Source organism: Carassius carassius, chromosome 32 (assembly GCF_963082965.1).
Source record: "Carassius carassius chromosome 32, fCarCar2.1, whole genome shotgun sequence".
In the NCBI taxonomy this organism is placed as follows: domain Eukaryota; kingdom Metazoa; phylum Chordata; class Actinopteri; order Cypriniformes; family Cyprinidae; genus Carassius; species Carassius carassius.
In genome coordinates this window covers 20,674,960-20,690,426 of record NC_081786.1, presented here as the reverse complement: position 1 = coordinate 20,690,426, position 15,467 = coordinate 20,674,960, and the positions used below count along the sequence as shown (strand labels likewise).

Sequence of the window (15,467 nt, the reverse complement as noted above, 5' to 3'; positions counted from 1 at the left end):
ATGGTGTGAAGGAATTGTGGGAAGTGTTTTTATGAGGCGTACATTCTCAGTAACATTTGGATGCATTTGATTAAGCTTTATGTTGTTCAAATGAAAAATAATACTGCAGATGAGCACTATGATGAAAACAACAAAGAATATGAAACAGATCAGCTTAATGCGCTCTAGTTTATTCCCAGCCACACCAACAGTGTTGATGTGTAATCTATCAGAGTAACTTTCAAACAAATAATATCTGTCTAGTAGGTGTATCGTTTGATAATGATGTCCAAAAGGACTGTAAAATGCTGCATTTATGCATGAGCGGAGCCCAGATGCACTGCAAGGTCAGACACGCAGCAAACAGCTCACCGTAGGGGCTCTTCTTACATGTGCATCACGTCCCATCAGGGTTCACAACCTGCTCAACACACACACCCCTGAGTCTCACGACATCATACTCAAAAGATATCAAAACACATTAGGGACCTATACGTGGAATAGAGAGAAAATGTGCAAAAAAAAAATTGCACAGAAAATTGAAGCTCAAATTACATAATTGAATGGACTGCACATGTATGAATGTCCTAACATAACTGACAATGATTACAGAACTAATGGACACAAGGTTGCTCATTTCTTGCTCTTTAACATTAATTAGTGTATGTCAGGAGACCTTTGTGCAGCATACGGTGAAGCCATCATGAACCCTGCTGAGCACACATGAAGGTCGGATGACCCATTCTTCTGGGAGCCACAGTCAGCGGCATGACGTCCTCTTGCTTTACAAAGTGTGCTACACACAAAGAACATGAGATGCACTGGTGTCAGGCACCTATTTTGTTTAAAGGCCATAGAATAAAAAAGAGTTTCTGAGGGTGGGTAGATGATGACTAAAGTTTGAGTTATAAAGCAAATTATTTCTGGAAGTTGCGATACAAATTTAAATTGTTATTGTGAATGTAACACTATTAAACTATAATAATCAGGCAGTGAATATTCCCAAAGGTGCTAGAAGTATTCTTTAGAAGTTGCATTTTAGAATTTATTCGGCGAAAAATCTGAGGGGGTACAAAGAGTTCTATGCAGATTCTCTTTAGCTGACTAAGCCACTCATGATTTCTTAAAAAGCACTGTAAAAATGTTTTGGCAGGTAACATGTTTGGCAGCTAAAATGTGTTTCATGCGGTCTTTTAAATTAACCAGTGTTGTTTAAAATTTTAGATAATATTACATAATATTATATATATATATATATATATATATATATATATATATATATATATATATATATATATATATATATATATATATATATATATATATATATATATATATATATAATATTATGTAATACCAACTGCATTAAAAATAAGTGTTTTTATGGGTTATTTTATTTTTATGTGATTTTCAAGACTGTAGTCCATCTCACTGCTGAAAGCGACAGAATTATGCAAGGACATGATGCTAAATTAAAATAAATGTGAAAAAAAAATACAATTAATAGAGCCTTTAAGAAGAAGTTACTATAGGGAAATTTTACCAAGAATTTTACAAAATCAAGGTTAGAGTTATGGACATAACAAAGGTCTAAAATAGCTCTTAGTGTTCATAGTGTTCAGTGATACACACTTTAAAGAGGTTTCTTTCTTAAAAGCATGAGTTATCTTGTCTTAAAAAACTTGAATAACAGTCTGATGGTGTAGTAATTACATCTACCAGCAGGTGCTATCTTCAAACTAATGAATTCAGAACATACATTTTGCTTTATGTGTTACCTGCGGCTTGAACCCGTGACCTGTGTTGCTAGTTCCATACTTTGCCAGTCATAGGATCATTTTAGAGGAGGAGAAATAGTGTATATTTGTCAAGTTTGTTTTGTTACTCTTGAGGATTATACTAGCATAATTAGACATGCTTGACAAAATACTTTTAGTGAAATTAACAAAAACAAATAAACCAGCAGCTTGAGGCTGTCTACGCTGGACGTGACAAATAAGTTTGTGTCAGTACTGGGTTTATGATATTGACAAAAATAATTCCTGGAATCTTATCAATAAGTATAATTACAAACATATTTTGCTGAGTTTGTTATTGTGCTGATGTCTTAAGGACTACTATGAACAGCTGACTCCTTAAGTTTTTGATATATTTCATATTCTGTCTGTTCACAGCAGTGATACAATTTAATTTTTTTCAATAAATTTAAATTGAATTTTACCTTTTATGGGCATTTCTACCTATAAAAAGCTAAAAGTGTGCATTAGTCTACCTTTTGAGTCAAATTCTTACATTTAATCAGTCAATTATAATAATATTACTTTTAGGCTATTACTAAACAAATGAAATCAGAATCAACAAAATTATTATTTGAATAAATTGCATATGAAGTGACATTTAGATTAGATTAGATTAGATTAGATTAGATTAGATTAGATTAGATTAGATTAGATTAGATTCAACTTTATTGTCATTATGCAGAGTATAAGTACAGAGCTAATGAAATGCAGTTAGCATCTAACCAGAAGTGCTAGAATATAGTGTTTTATATACATAAAAGTGCAGAGTAAGTGAAGCTATGATATACAGAATGTGCAGTGGAGTTGCTATTTAAAGTATTGAGCAGAGTATATACAGAATATAAATAGGAATGCAATGTAGGGATTGTATGTACATTATGAACAAAGCAATGTAGGATTATATATACATTATGAACAGCAGCAACGTGAAAACAGTGGTAATAAATACAGTTGGATGAATTTGCAAAAGTATTGTTAAACAATGTATTTTATGCAAAATAAAAGTAGTGCAATGATATTTTTATAGAAATAGTTTACTGTGCTTTGTACAGTAACAACTTTAGAGAGTTTACAGTAATAGCTAGAATAGTGTGCAGTCTGTGCAAAATATGAGTAGTGCAAATACATGTTTGTAAAGTACTGTGACCAGTGCAGTAAAAGAGCAGGTTAATACAGCTTAGACTAGAGGGACATGGAATGCTTTAACCTGTAGTTACAAATGCATAAATAATGTTTCGATATTTTAATCATGAAATTATGAATACTGATATTTGAAATTATTAATTAAAACTGAAAAGATACATTCAATTTAAAATTAAAACCGCCAGTATGTGGCAACAAGTCGCTGTTAATAAACGAGTCATTGCGACTGAACCGAATCATGTAAACGGTTGATTCATTCAGGAACGAATCACCATCTGACCAGACCAACATGTTGCTCAGAGATGAAAAACAGTGCTGTGGCTGTGTTTGGAATGATTTTTTGCTGGCGAAGTAGAGAAAAGAAACATCTAATATGGTGTATAAAACGTAATTCTCGATGATTTCGTGATTTGACAGCATTATCCGCCAGAGCTGATTTTTAAATGTATTTGGCGGTTTGGTTAATTTCAAACCCTGTACCAGTCAAAAGTTTGGGATCAGAATGATTTTTTATATTTTTTTTTACAGGAGGTTCTTATGCACATCAAGGTTGCATTTATTTTTAATCAAAAATACAGGGGAAAAATTATATTGTGAAATGTAAAATAGTCTAATGTAATTTCTGTTTTAATATAGGTAGGCTACATTAAAATCTAATTTATTCCTGATGCAAGCTGAATTCATTCAGGAAGGATGTGTTATATTGTTAAGAAGCTATAGCAAACATTTATATTGTTAGAAAATATTTATATTTTGAATAAATGCTGTGCTTTGTTACTTTTTATTTATCAAAGAATCCTGAATAAAGTATCACAGTTTCCAAAAACAATTTTTAGCAGCGCAACTGTTGCCAACATTGATAACTGTAATAATAAATCAGCATATTAGAATGATTTCTTAAGGATGTGACACGTTATAATACTGGACTAATGGCTGATGGAAATTCAGCTTTCCATCACAGAAATAAATTATATTTTAAAGGATAGTAAAATAGAAACCATTATTTTATATTGTAAAAACAAAAGTCTTACTGATCCCAAACATTTTACCAGTAGTGTGGACGTAAATATTATATATATATATATTATATATAGTAGTCAACAACTGAAGACAAAACAACTGAACAAAAAAAAAAAAAATTGGTTTTAGGTTTTCACAACTTTGATGAAAGGTTTTGATCTGCTTTAAATGTTGACTAGTTTAAAGTGGGACCATATTTTTAATGGAACAGTTTATTGAACCTATATAATATAGTAGTAAACTGGTACAAATATACCCGTGTGACTTATGACTGGTTTTGTCGTCCAGGGTCATATATATATATATATATATATATATATATATATATATATATATATATACAAAAAGGAACAGAGGATACAAGACGAAGAGTGATGCATAGGCAGGAATGGATCTGCGGTCTGCGAACAATATCCAATAGGGTAGTCCAATGGGGTCATCCGTATACAGGCGATGATCAATCAAGGGGCAGAAAAACTCTAATAGGGGCAAGACTAGAGAGGTAAAACTAAGACAGGCAGAAGGTTGAGGCTCGGGATGAAACTAGAATGATTAAACTAAAGCTTAGACAAGATAACTAGAATAGTAGAACTAAGACTAGGAACTAAGAACTAAGTCAGGATCTAGAATGATAGATCTAAAGCTAAGAATCAGAATGAAATTCAGAAGGGTAAACGGCTCTGCAAAGTAGCTAACGCTCGGCCCAGATGAGCAAGAGAGCGAGCCTTTTGTAGAGCATATGAATTGGCCTCACATGTGCATGTAATCAGTGAGATGCATTGTGGGAACTGTAGTCCAGTGTGATCTGTGACAGTCTGTGTGGTGCAAGAGTTAATGTAAAGCACAGGCAAATTCTGGTGGTGATCGAACAGAAGACTACAATTCAGGTTCGTTACAATATATATATATATATATATATATATATATATATATATATATATATATACATAAAGCCTGTTGTGTCAACCTAAGTTGCTTCAGTTCAGTAAATGTACATCTTGAAATATTTCTAACAATATAAACTTACTTTATTAAAGATTTAACAGCAAAAAGACAAGTATACCACAACATGAAAGGCATTTTTTTAATTATACTGAGAGGTCTTTTACGTACTTACTAACAGTCAGATGACAGAAGGCACGTAGTAGATTGTCTAAAAACTGGTTTTTCAGCCAAATTTGAATCATGTTGATAATATAGAGGCCTTAGAAATCCGTGTATTACATATGCTACAGGAGGCTTTATGGGATTAATGACTAACAACTTCACAGCCTTTGATTGTTGATAGAAAGAGCCCAAATATTTGAATAGAGACTCAAGAAAGTCTGTTTTTTAAACAGCAGTAGCAAATTCGGAGAAGACAAATGAGGTTGATGAAATCTAAATCCTGTTTGGAAAGACAGGCTAAAAAAAATTGAAGGGGTACAGAGCAGCCTCTGGCAGTTTGTTAAAGAGAACATATCTAATTGCATCACTTTGACAATACACCATCCACTAAACAGGGAATTCTGTCTGTTCTGAAATGTGACAAGCAACATGATGCTATAAATAGCAAAGGATGTACATTACATCAATATACGAGCTGAATCAAAATGCACTGCGAATGTTATTGCCACAACAATTCAGCGTGTTTATGAAGGTTTGTGAAGTTATGGACTGCATTAAAATACATGAGATATATTGAGTGGCTATTTTAAAAGAGCATTAGGGTGTAACATAGAAACAGAAATGTGTGAAGTACAAATGGCTTTTATTATAGTTCTTTTTTCTTTGCTTTCTTTTTTTTTTAATGGGTATTATGAGGTTATACTATCAGAAAAACAACTAAATAAATTCAGCAGACTTTCTGGTCTCTGTGAAGTGAAAACTAAAAACCAATCTTTTACTGAAGGCACATTTGAATGTATTTTAGAGGGACGGGTGAAGTGAATCAGACTTGATGAGATGAAATGATCCTCTCTTTGACTTTACCAGACCAGAAACAAACATCATCTATGTCCATATTGTTTCGATGTTGTGAAGCTTCACGTCTCCATGCACACGGAAAAGAGAGGGCAAGAGCGTCATTACGGCATAGCTGGCCAGTGAAGCTTGCTATGAGGGTCCAACACATTAGCAGATTATGGGTTTGTGTCTGGCTACTGTTGTTCATTAAGTGTCAAGAGAAGAATGAACCCGAGTGACTTCTGTAATGGCATCTCAAAAACTCACTTTGACTTGTTTTGATACCTTCGGCTCTCAGCACTGTTCAGGAAGAATCCGACCTCATGCTTTGAGTAAAGGTGAAGCAGCTCTCCGGTGTAACGGGTGTAACAAAGAAAGAAGTGCTGAGTGCTGTAGCTGAATCTCTTTTTCACTGTCATTTAGGTCTTCTTGCTGTGCCGAGAGGTTCGGAGAGGGTTAACCTAGCAGGACTAGTTGATGTGCTTTTGAAAAGGCACATCATTTTATTATTAATAAAAATATAAGAGGAGATGCATTTACAACATACTACATAATGCATAACTGAACCTTAAACTATAAAGGATTTTTTTGGGGGGGGCACAACATGAGGGTTAAATAAATATAATTTTTTTGTAATCTGCTAGACACAGTGCATCAAGGTACATTCAGTATATATTCAGGCAAATCGCTTATTTAAAAAAAAAAGTTTTAAATGCAAGCCTGTCTGAGTTGAAGCATGTGGAAAGTACTGTATATAACTTACTTAAAAAAAGCATACTACAATGCTGCGCTACATTGAACCTTATGACTATTGAGGCAGCAGTGTAAAATTACCTTTTTGCAAGAAAACACATTTTCTTCTGGTGAATATGAAAAGATCAAATAATGGCAATATGCGATTTGAGTTTTATCTGCAGAGAACATAAAAATCAATTTAATCTTCTTTTAGAGAATCTGAATGAACTGCCATCTATGACCAAGACTGAGTGGCTTGCATTACCAGAGGGAGGACTTTGGATTTCTCACCCTGAATTTCACATGGGATAATAGCTGACCCACCCTAGAGCTGTTGATGAAATGGAGACCTTTGTATATGTTCCATTTGATCTCAGATTCATTTTCACCCTGCAGCATCTTTTGTTTCGGGTTTTAACAGATCATTAGCTAACAGTCAGATTGACTAATAATATTGCAATGCTGTTTCTTTTCCATAAAATCAACTTTAAAATCACTCATTCTGAAATATATTTCCAGTGCTGGGTGATTAATATAGTCAATAACATGCTCGTCTGTGTGTATCACATAAGTTTATATGTCAGATACATAAATCCAGTGGCGGCTCGTGGGTTTTAAAATAGAGGTGGCACACTAATTGTATTGGTCTGGGGGGAAGCTGTGCCTCCCCAGACGAGCCGCCACTGCATAAATCAACATAAAATGGCATTCACAGTCCATTTTGGCAGTGAAGCGTCACAACTGACAATGTTAAGTCACATGACAATGACAACATGACAGATTTAGTATGTTACATTCATACTATACAGAACATAATTTTTAGTCATTGTTTATTCAAAAAACAGTACATACTCAGAGAGTATGCAATTTTGGATACATCTATTGTCTTTATAAGTGAGTTATTGAAATATTTACTCAACCAATTCATTCAGGAACAAACTGAGTGGCCATATTTATTAAATCCTTCGCTCAATCCACCGATTCATTAAGGAACAAATTAAGTGAGTGTCTTCATTTGTAAGTCACTAAATCATTCACTTAAATGGTTCAGTCAATAGAATGTTATTTGATTTATTCATTGTGCCCAACAATATAGTGCTTTTCATACTTTATCAGTTCAGTGTTACATTTTGTATCATTCACGATTCAAATACACCTCATGTTTTGTATTAGAATGTGACCTCTGAATGCACTTAAGGAAGTGATATCATACACTGAATACATTTACTGGTCTGATTCAGAGTCTTTTCCTGTAACTGTACATTACTTTCAAGTGCTGTATACGTTCAGGATTTAGGAATGTGTTTCCCCTCTTCAGCTTTTATGTCTCTTTCCTTATGTCTCTAATTCTGTCCCTTTACGAAGCGAGAGGAGGTTTCGTTTGCCAGTCAGCCTGTGGAATGCACTACTTTATATGGAAAAAAAGCAGTAATTTCCCCAAACACAGTAAAGAAAGCCCAGTCTCCAGGCTCGACCCCACCTCCACCCTCCCAGTTCTCATCGGCCAGTGCTACTGGATACTCTGCTGGCGCCGCATTCACTGACATTCCATGCATTCTTTTATCATGTGCTCACAAAAAGACGAGGGGAAAAAAAGGTATGAGACACAAGAGAAAAATTACAGTTAGTGTTAACTCTTTCTGCATTACAGTGTGTCAGAGTTTGTATGTGGCTGGTGTTTCAAAGGAGAACCAAATCTTATAATATAAACGCAAATGTGGTCATGTTTTTTAAGCAACCTTGAAATAAATATGTTTATGTTGATAATTCCTTGTTTATGTTGTCTGGGAACATTTTGATTATCTTTTATAGATGTAAGTCTGTATCTTATCATGGGCTTTGAATAAAGAACAATGTGTTCAACTGTACAGTCTAAAATCATCAGATCCAAAGTTATGTTGATAATTATCAGGCCCATTTTACTTGCATTCCAGTATATAAACATTGCACCGTTGGGGAATGCTTGAGATGTTTGGAATGCTCTGATGAGTTCAGATGAATGCTGGCTGTCATTTGAATGAAAGCCATTAGCCCATGCTTTCTGTGCCTCTTGGACAATTGAGTCTTAAATTCAATTATGAAGTAATTGTTCTGTCATCTCAAAATGTTAATTCAGTGTAGATGTTTTCAACATGAGACAGTTTCTGCAGGGGTTATTCTTAGTGTATTGCCTCATGGTTCACATGCTTGTGAAAGTGAGTCTAGATAAGACGAGTCTCTGCCATGTTTTGAATTAATAAAATGGGGACATAAGTTTACATCTAAAATCTACTTTATAAGGGTTTTTAATTTAGATGTTAAATGTGAAACTGCCTTAAAATGAAGATTCTCTCATCAGTTACTCACCCTCATGCTGTTCCAGATATGTATGTTTCACCAGGTAATTACTTTTCTACACTGATGCTATAGAGTTCTAAAGTTCTAAATCTGAATTCCAAACTGCGCACTTGTTGTCTGAAGAATAAAATGAACACAATGGTAACCCAAACAACTACATCTGAGAAATGTGTGTTTCCTAAAGCAAAGTGATAGGTGTGTGTGAGAAAAATATTATTTTAAACTTCTTTAACTGTAAACCATTGCTTCAGAACAACGGCCATGTGCACATTAATGATAAAAATAATGATTCATTTGATTATACATTTAGTAAGGAATCATGGTAGAAACTAGTAAAATGTGTACCAGTTATGTCACAGTAACACGATAACTAATGCAAGTAGGCTAATAAAAAACACTTAATCGTGTAAATGATATCATCCGCTGGATATCAAGCCGCCGCATTCTTCTGAGGTAAATTCGCGTCTTCTTCCAGAAATGAACAGTAGCCGAAAAGTTGAAGAAAAGTCTCGATGCTTTGTTTGCTGTGATGTGAGTGTTTACATGCCGCGCATCTCACGTGGACAATTGAAGAATGAATAATCTCTTATGCATCTGTGTCAAGTATTCGCTGAGTTTCAGTTAATTTTAGTGACAAGTTTCAAAGAGATATGTGTGGAGACTGAGATGACTGAAAGTGCACCCTGTATATGTTCTTAATTTTACAAAAGCACATTGTTTTATTGTAATTGTGAGTGTACACAAATACAAGTAGACCCTTAACAAATTTAAGTGATGTATTACGTTTATATGTACAATCAAAAATGATGTAGCATTCAAAGTTTTTTCGCTGTTACCATTAAAATTGTAACTGGCATCGCCGGTGCCACCATCAACCCCAGGAGGTTAATATACATACAGACTAAAAAGGATGAAAAATTCTTCAATTTTCAACCTGAATATCTTACTAACTGGACCTTCAGTACTAATGTAGCATAAAATGAAGTGTGATGGGAAATGGCTCTGGAATGTGTCCATCACTTTCCCAAACGGCTGCATGTAACATGCCACATGTAAATGTGCGGAGCAGTGAGAGCAGAGTTCTCTAGACCTTGCCATCAGGTAGGGCTATTTAAGACCTCTATTGAGGGGGATATCAGGAATCATTACAGCTGCCTTTTATTTCCCCATTTCCCATCTTGTAATAGAGCCACATATATCTCTGCTGAATGCATAGGGCTATTTCTCTGCTTTACCCTTCAAAAAAAAAAAAAGTTAATCCTTGAATGGAGTAACAGTCCTATCTTTATTTTTGATTGCAGAACTGCTGTCACAAGGCTGCCGACACTCGAGACAGGCTTTGTTATTAAAGGAACCACCAAGGTAACAAAAACAGAACTGTGTGTACGACTTGTGTGTAACAGGGTCACAGCCGCACTAAACTGTTGTTCTCCATGGCATATGAGTCTTTCTGTACACAAATAGCATTTAACATATTTAGTCACTGTAATCCTTAAATTAGTACTTAACCTGTTATGTAAGTGTCAGCACTTTGTAAAGTGATGTGCTTCTGTCACTTCTCGCACAAGCTTCACAACATGCTTACATCATAATTCACTGTGTGTTCACCAGTGTTGGGTAAGTTACTTTTAAAGAGCAATTCATTACTAGCTACTAATTGCATCTTCATCACTGTAATTAGATTACTGTACTTATTACTCTAAAAAGTATAGCATTACTTATTTCTAATTACTTTCTAAATCCCATACTGACCTCAACAATACAAGGGTAGACAAGAAACTGCTCTTTTAATTCTTTCAAATAGGCTACATAATATGAAATCAATATCAAATATTCTTGAACAGACCAAAGTATTTAAAGGGAGAATGTTACATACATTTTGACATTATATGTTACATTTTGATGTTAAATCCACTATTGTTTTATATTCAATTGTTACTTAACATTTTCAAGGAATAAGTAATTAAATGCCCAACATTTTGCATATAGTTTTTAAAGTGTTAATGCTAAGGGTCCCATTTACTTTCATTAAATTGATTACGGTATAAATAATTTAAGTAATAAGCTTCTTATTCAAAAGAAGTACCAAGTCAGAGAATATTTGAGTTTCATTTTGAGTGAGGTATTGGATCATTTGCTCAACCAATTTATTCAGGAACAAGTTGAATCGTTAAATAATTTGCTCTATCTATCTATCTATCTATCTATCTATCTATCTATCTATCTATCTATCTATCTATCTATCTATCTATCTATCTATCTATCTATCTATCTGTCTGTCTGTCTGTCTGTCTGTCTGTCTGTCTGTCTGTCTGTCTATGGTAATTTTGTAATTTTGGGCCATTGAAGTGTAAATATTTCATTGAGGAACTAGCAAAGATCATAGTAGGCAGGTTCCAGTACTTCTTCCACTTTCGGATAAATGCTTGGCTTTTTGCTGCTGTGCATTTGGTGGTGTGGGGTGGGGGGTGATGTGCAGGCCTGTGTGGAAGATTAATGGAGCAGTTAGCCCAGTGGCTGCAGAGCCAACGCTCCAGTCACAATGAGTCTACTGGCTGTCATCAGCGCTCCTCTGCACCCTCATGCTGCTCCCTGGCCCAACGTTTACAGCTTCTGCATGTCTCAGCAGCCAAGGAATAAAATTGCTTCATGAATTGGAGCCGTCACTCCTTGTGCGACATTAATTATTTGTTTTCTTGAGAGTTTTTTTTTTCTCTTGAACAGATTGCATTTGGCTTTTGTTATTTAATTTAAGATATGCCATTAATCTAAGCCATTGTTGTGGTCCATGAGGAGAAAAAGTGGAGAAGTAAATGCCAAAAGTAAACACTTGCTGTGCAGAAAGGCCATTGGAGGGAAAACAAGAATAACAACTAATAATGTAGTACTCGTCTAATCAGCCTAAACATTGTTTGTGTGCGTCAAACACGTTTTTGCACAAATGATACAGAAGGCAGCTGTGCGAAAAAGAACGAGGCGGTTAAACATTTGGAAACAGACCTGATGGTAATAGTAGGATCAGCCACCGATTACACTCACACGGCTGCAAATCTCCATAAAACATCAGACGCTTCACTGCTTTATCCAACACTCCATCTCTCTTCCCCCACTGACCTCTATGAATTTGATACAGGCTCACAAGTGCCGCCGCCGGGGGACAATATCAAATCATCTGCGTTAAATACAGCAGCTCCAACAAAGGAGATGCCACAGAGATCATAATTTACATATAACACAATACAGCCACAGACTGTCCTCCGAGCTACAAAAAAAAAAAAAAAAAAGTGCTGTCTAGGACATTGTCGGGCATACAATAGCCAACCATCATTCAGTACCTGGAAACAACAATGAGGCTGAGAGGCGAAAGAAAAAGGACTTAATGATTATTGAAAGAGGGCTGGTGAGTGCTGAGCCAGTGTGTTGCTGATGTTTTGTGGAAGGTGGCATTAATGGTATTAGATGTTGACAGACGTCTGTATCGCCGCAGGTACACCCTCAGTGGCCATTCAGAGTTCGATTTTGACATGACAGCCTAGACAGGTAAACACATCAAGAAAGTGAGTTGAGTCTTGAGTTACAAAAGACAGAGTCTTAGTCATTTTAATGTAAAATCAAATCTGGTTCCTCAGCGGGAATGCCACTTACATGTTTGATCTGTTGATGGCTATAGCTGTTAAAAGCCTGCTAAATGGGATTGGGATGGTTTGACCTTAATATGAGCTGTTTCCCAAGATGTTTGAGAGATTCTACCCTCATTTGAACATGATACGTGGGGGCTGATGACCAAGATTATGCTGAGTGCACGAGGGACCTTTCGTTGGGAAGCATTCCTCAGCGTCCTTGGCATACATAATGTTGTCGGTTTCAAGAGAGGACTTCTGAAGGTCATATTGTGACTGAAAGGCAATGGCTGATAACACCAGGCTCATCAGGGCTAATTCAATGGGGTGCAGGAACACCAGTGGCTGTTTTCCCAGGAACTTTCACAACAAACAGTGGTACTGGAACAGTGGGTGTTCAATTAGCCAGCACCTAACATCATTAAACAATTAGACACATCCACATGAAAACAACCCGAGGCATCATGCCAGTTAACTCCTCCTCACAATGTCAGTTTCATTCCCAAAAGAAAATTGTGCAATAAGAAACCCTGTACAAACAAAAAAACCTCCTAATAGTTAATCGAAATACTATGTTTTGTAGGCAGAAATGGAGCAAATTGGTATTTTTGTTGAAATCTCCTGCTGCTTGGATTTTTCTCTTTCAGAAAATAACCCAGTAATGTTGCATGTCTCCTCACAAACTGTGCTCTTGAGACTTGCTAAAATGCCAAAGTCTGCAATCAAAAGAGATTTCAATATGAACTCAAAATAAAATGAAATGTAAATATTAGTTTAACTATAGAGTCATCATGATTTCCACTTTAAATAACCTTGACTGTTTCTGAGGAGACTTTAAACAGTATTTTAAATTGTGCTGAAAAAAAATAAAAAATAAAATAAAGAGCCATTTTTCTGATACAAAACATAATTCCTGTAGTTTCAGAAGGGACTGTAACAAGCTCTCAAACTGTGCCAAGTCCCACCAAAATACCAAATTTAGCAATCAAAATTTGGAATTCCAATTTTTATAAGATATCTCACATTACTGTATATACACTCTTCTGTGTCCAATGGCTCCTAGAACTGCTACCAGTTTTACTGCCTTTTGGGAAATAAAGTCAAAGTCTGGGCCTACATGAGAACGAACTGTATGTTTTTGCCCTGAACAGTACTCTTTGCATCCCCCTGTCCTAAAAAAAAAACTCCTATTGGGTATTGCTGCATTCACATACTCTCTGAAATACCTTACACCAGGGAGGATGGGCAAAAAAATAAAATCCTAAATCCCACAGACAAGTTTTGATTTGATGTGAAAAGAGGTAGGAAGGATAGAAAAGAAATAGAATTTGAAGGGGGCCAAGACAGTGGTTTATCGATCAATAAAAACAGTATCCCCACATCAAAAGGGCTTCATGTCTTATGTTTGAGCCCCTCTGGGGATCGGCATGTCCTGCATAGAGAACAGAATTAACAGAGGCAATGTTTCTGCAATCATATCCATTTAGCAGCAACCAAACAGCCTAAAACTATATCTAGACACCACGCCAACTCTAGCCTCTGATTTTGTGCATGGAAATGATATTCATAGCTAACTTATATAGAAGCTATTGCTAATTGGCTACTGCCCAAAGCCAGGACACCACTGCAGTAAAAAGAGAGGAGATGAAAGAACAGAAAATATAACCCGAAGATATCTGATTTCTTCAGAGACTGCTGTACAAATGGTTTCTCAAGGCAAAAAGAGAGGCCCTATTCTTGGCTTTTACCACATTTATCAGTCATCATCTACAGGATTATGACATCTGATAGCACTGATATAACTCTGCAGAGAAAAGCTTCAGTATGGGCGTCGAATGAAAGATAAAGCATGCAGCTCACTTGTACAATTTTGATTTAGAGTCACCACAAAAATCTAAATGGAGAATTTATATATATATTGCAGCATTTATTATAAATGATTTATGCACATCATTATTTAAAAAATAAATAAAAAATCATGAGCCCTCATAATCTTTAATCAAAAACATTAATGTCCCCTCCCCCTCACACTGACACAACTTATCTGATGTTGTGTACACCGGGCGATAATCCATCCCCTCCAGCAACTTGTCACTCACATGAGATCAGCAGATGATCCAATAAGTCCCACCCAACATTTTTTTCTTATTTGAGAAGTCATTCTTGAACATGCATCATACTAGAAAAGATAACTGCAATTTCTGTTTGAGGCTGAATTTAAAAATACATAGCTGATCAAAAATAAATCAAAGAAAGAACATTTAGTGATATTTTATTTGCTTAAGAAAGTAGCATAAGATTAATCCGTAAATGAATTCAAATGTGTTTTGTTTTATTTAAAATGTAAGATTCAGTTTTATTTAAAAGAAACATTTTGCATTTTAAAATATCAAACTGAATGTTGAATAAGAAAAAAGTTGTAACTGAGGGAGAGCAAGTTGTTATCTTTAGCAAAAACATTTTTTATTATTATTTTCTTTAGGAATAAACTGCACTCATTGATCGTTCACAAAATGACCAGGAACATGTAGTATTAATGAAAGTACATAATGCTATAAATGTTTTACTTAACCAAAAACAACATACATAATATTATTAATGCATTTTTCTGGTATAAACGTGCTGGTTTTTTGGAGACTTACAGTACATTCAGTTGATCTGTGTTCAATAAGTAAATAAGGAAATATCATTAAGTTCACTGGCCACTTATTTGAACACATGTACACTGTCAGAAAAAAATAATAATAATAAATGTGCAAAAATTACCATTACAGGTATCCTTATACCCTCAGTACCCTCAAAGGGACATCTCTATACCTTCTTTACCCCAAAGGGTGTCTTAGGACTTTACAGTAAGGTAGTAATATATACTCTTTTGGTCCTTTAAGGA

The 15,467-nt window shown here is 35.2% G+C and overlaps 1 pseudogene; it reads right to left on the bottom strand.

Annotated features, from left to right (window-relative positions):
* Positions 1 to 8,972, bottom strand: part of LOC132113333 (proton-coupled folate transporter-like) — a 49,027-nt pseudogene extending 40,055 nt beyond the window's left edge.
* Between the last annotated feature and the right edge of the window lie 6,495 nt (positions 8,973 to 15,467).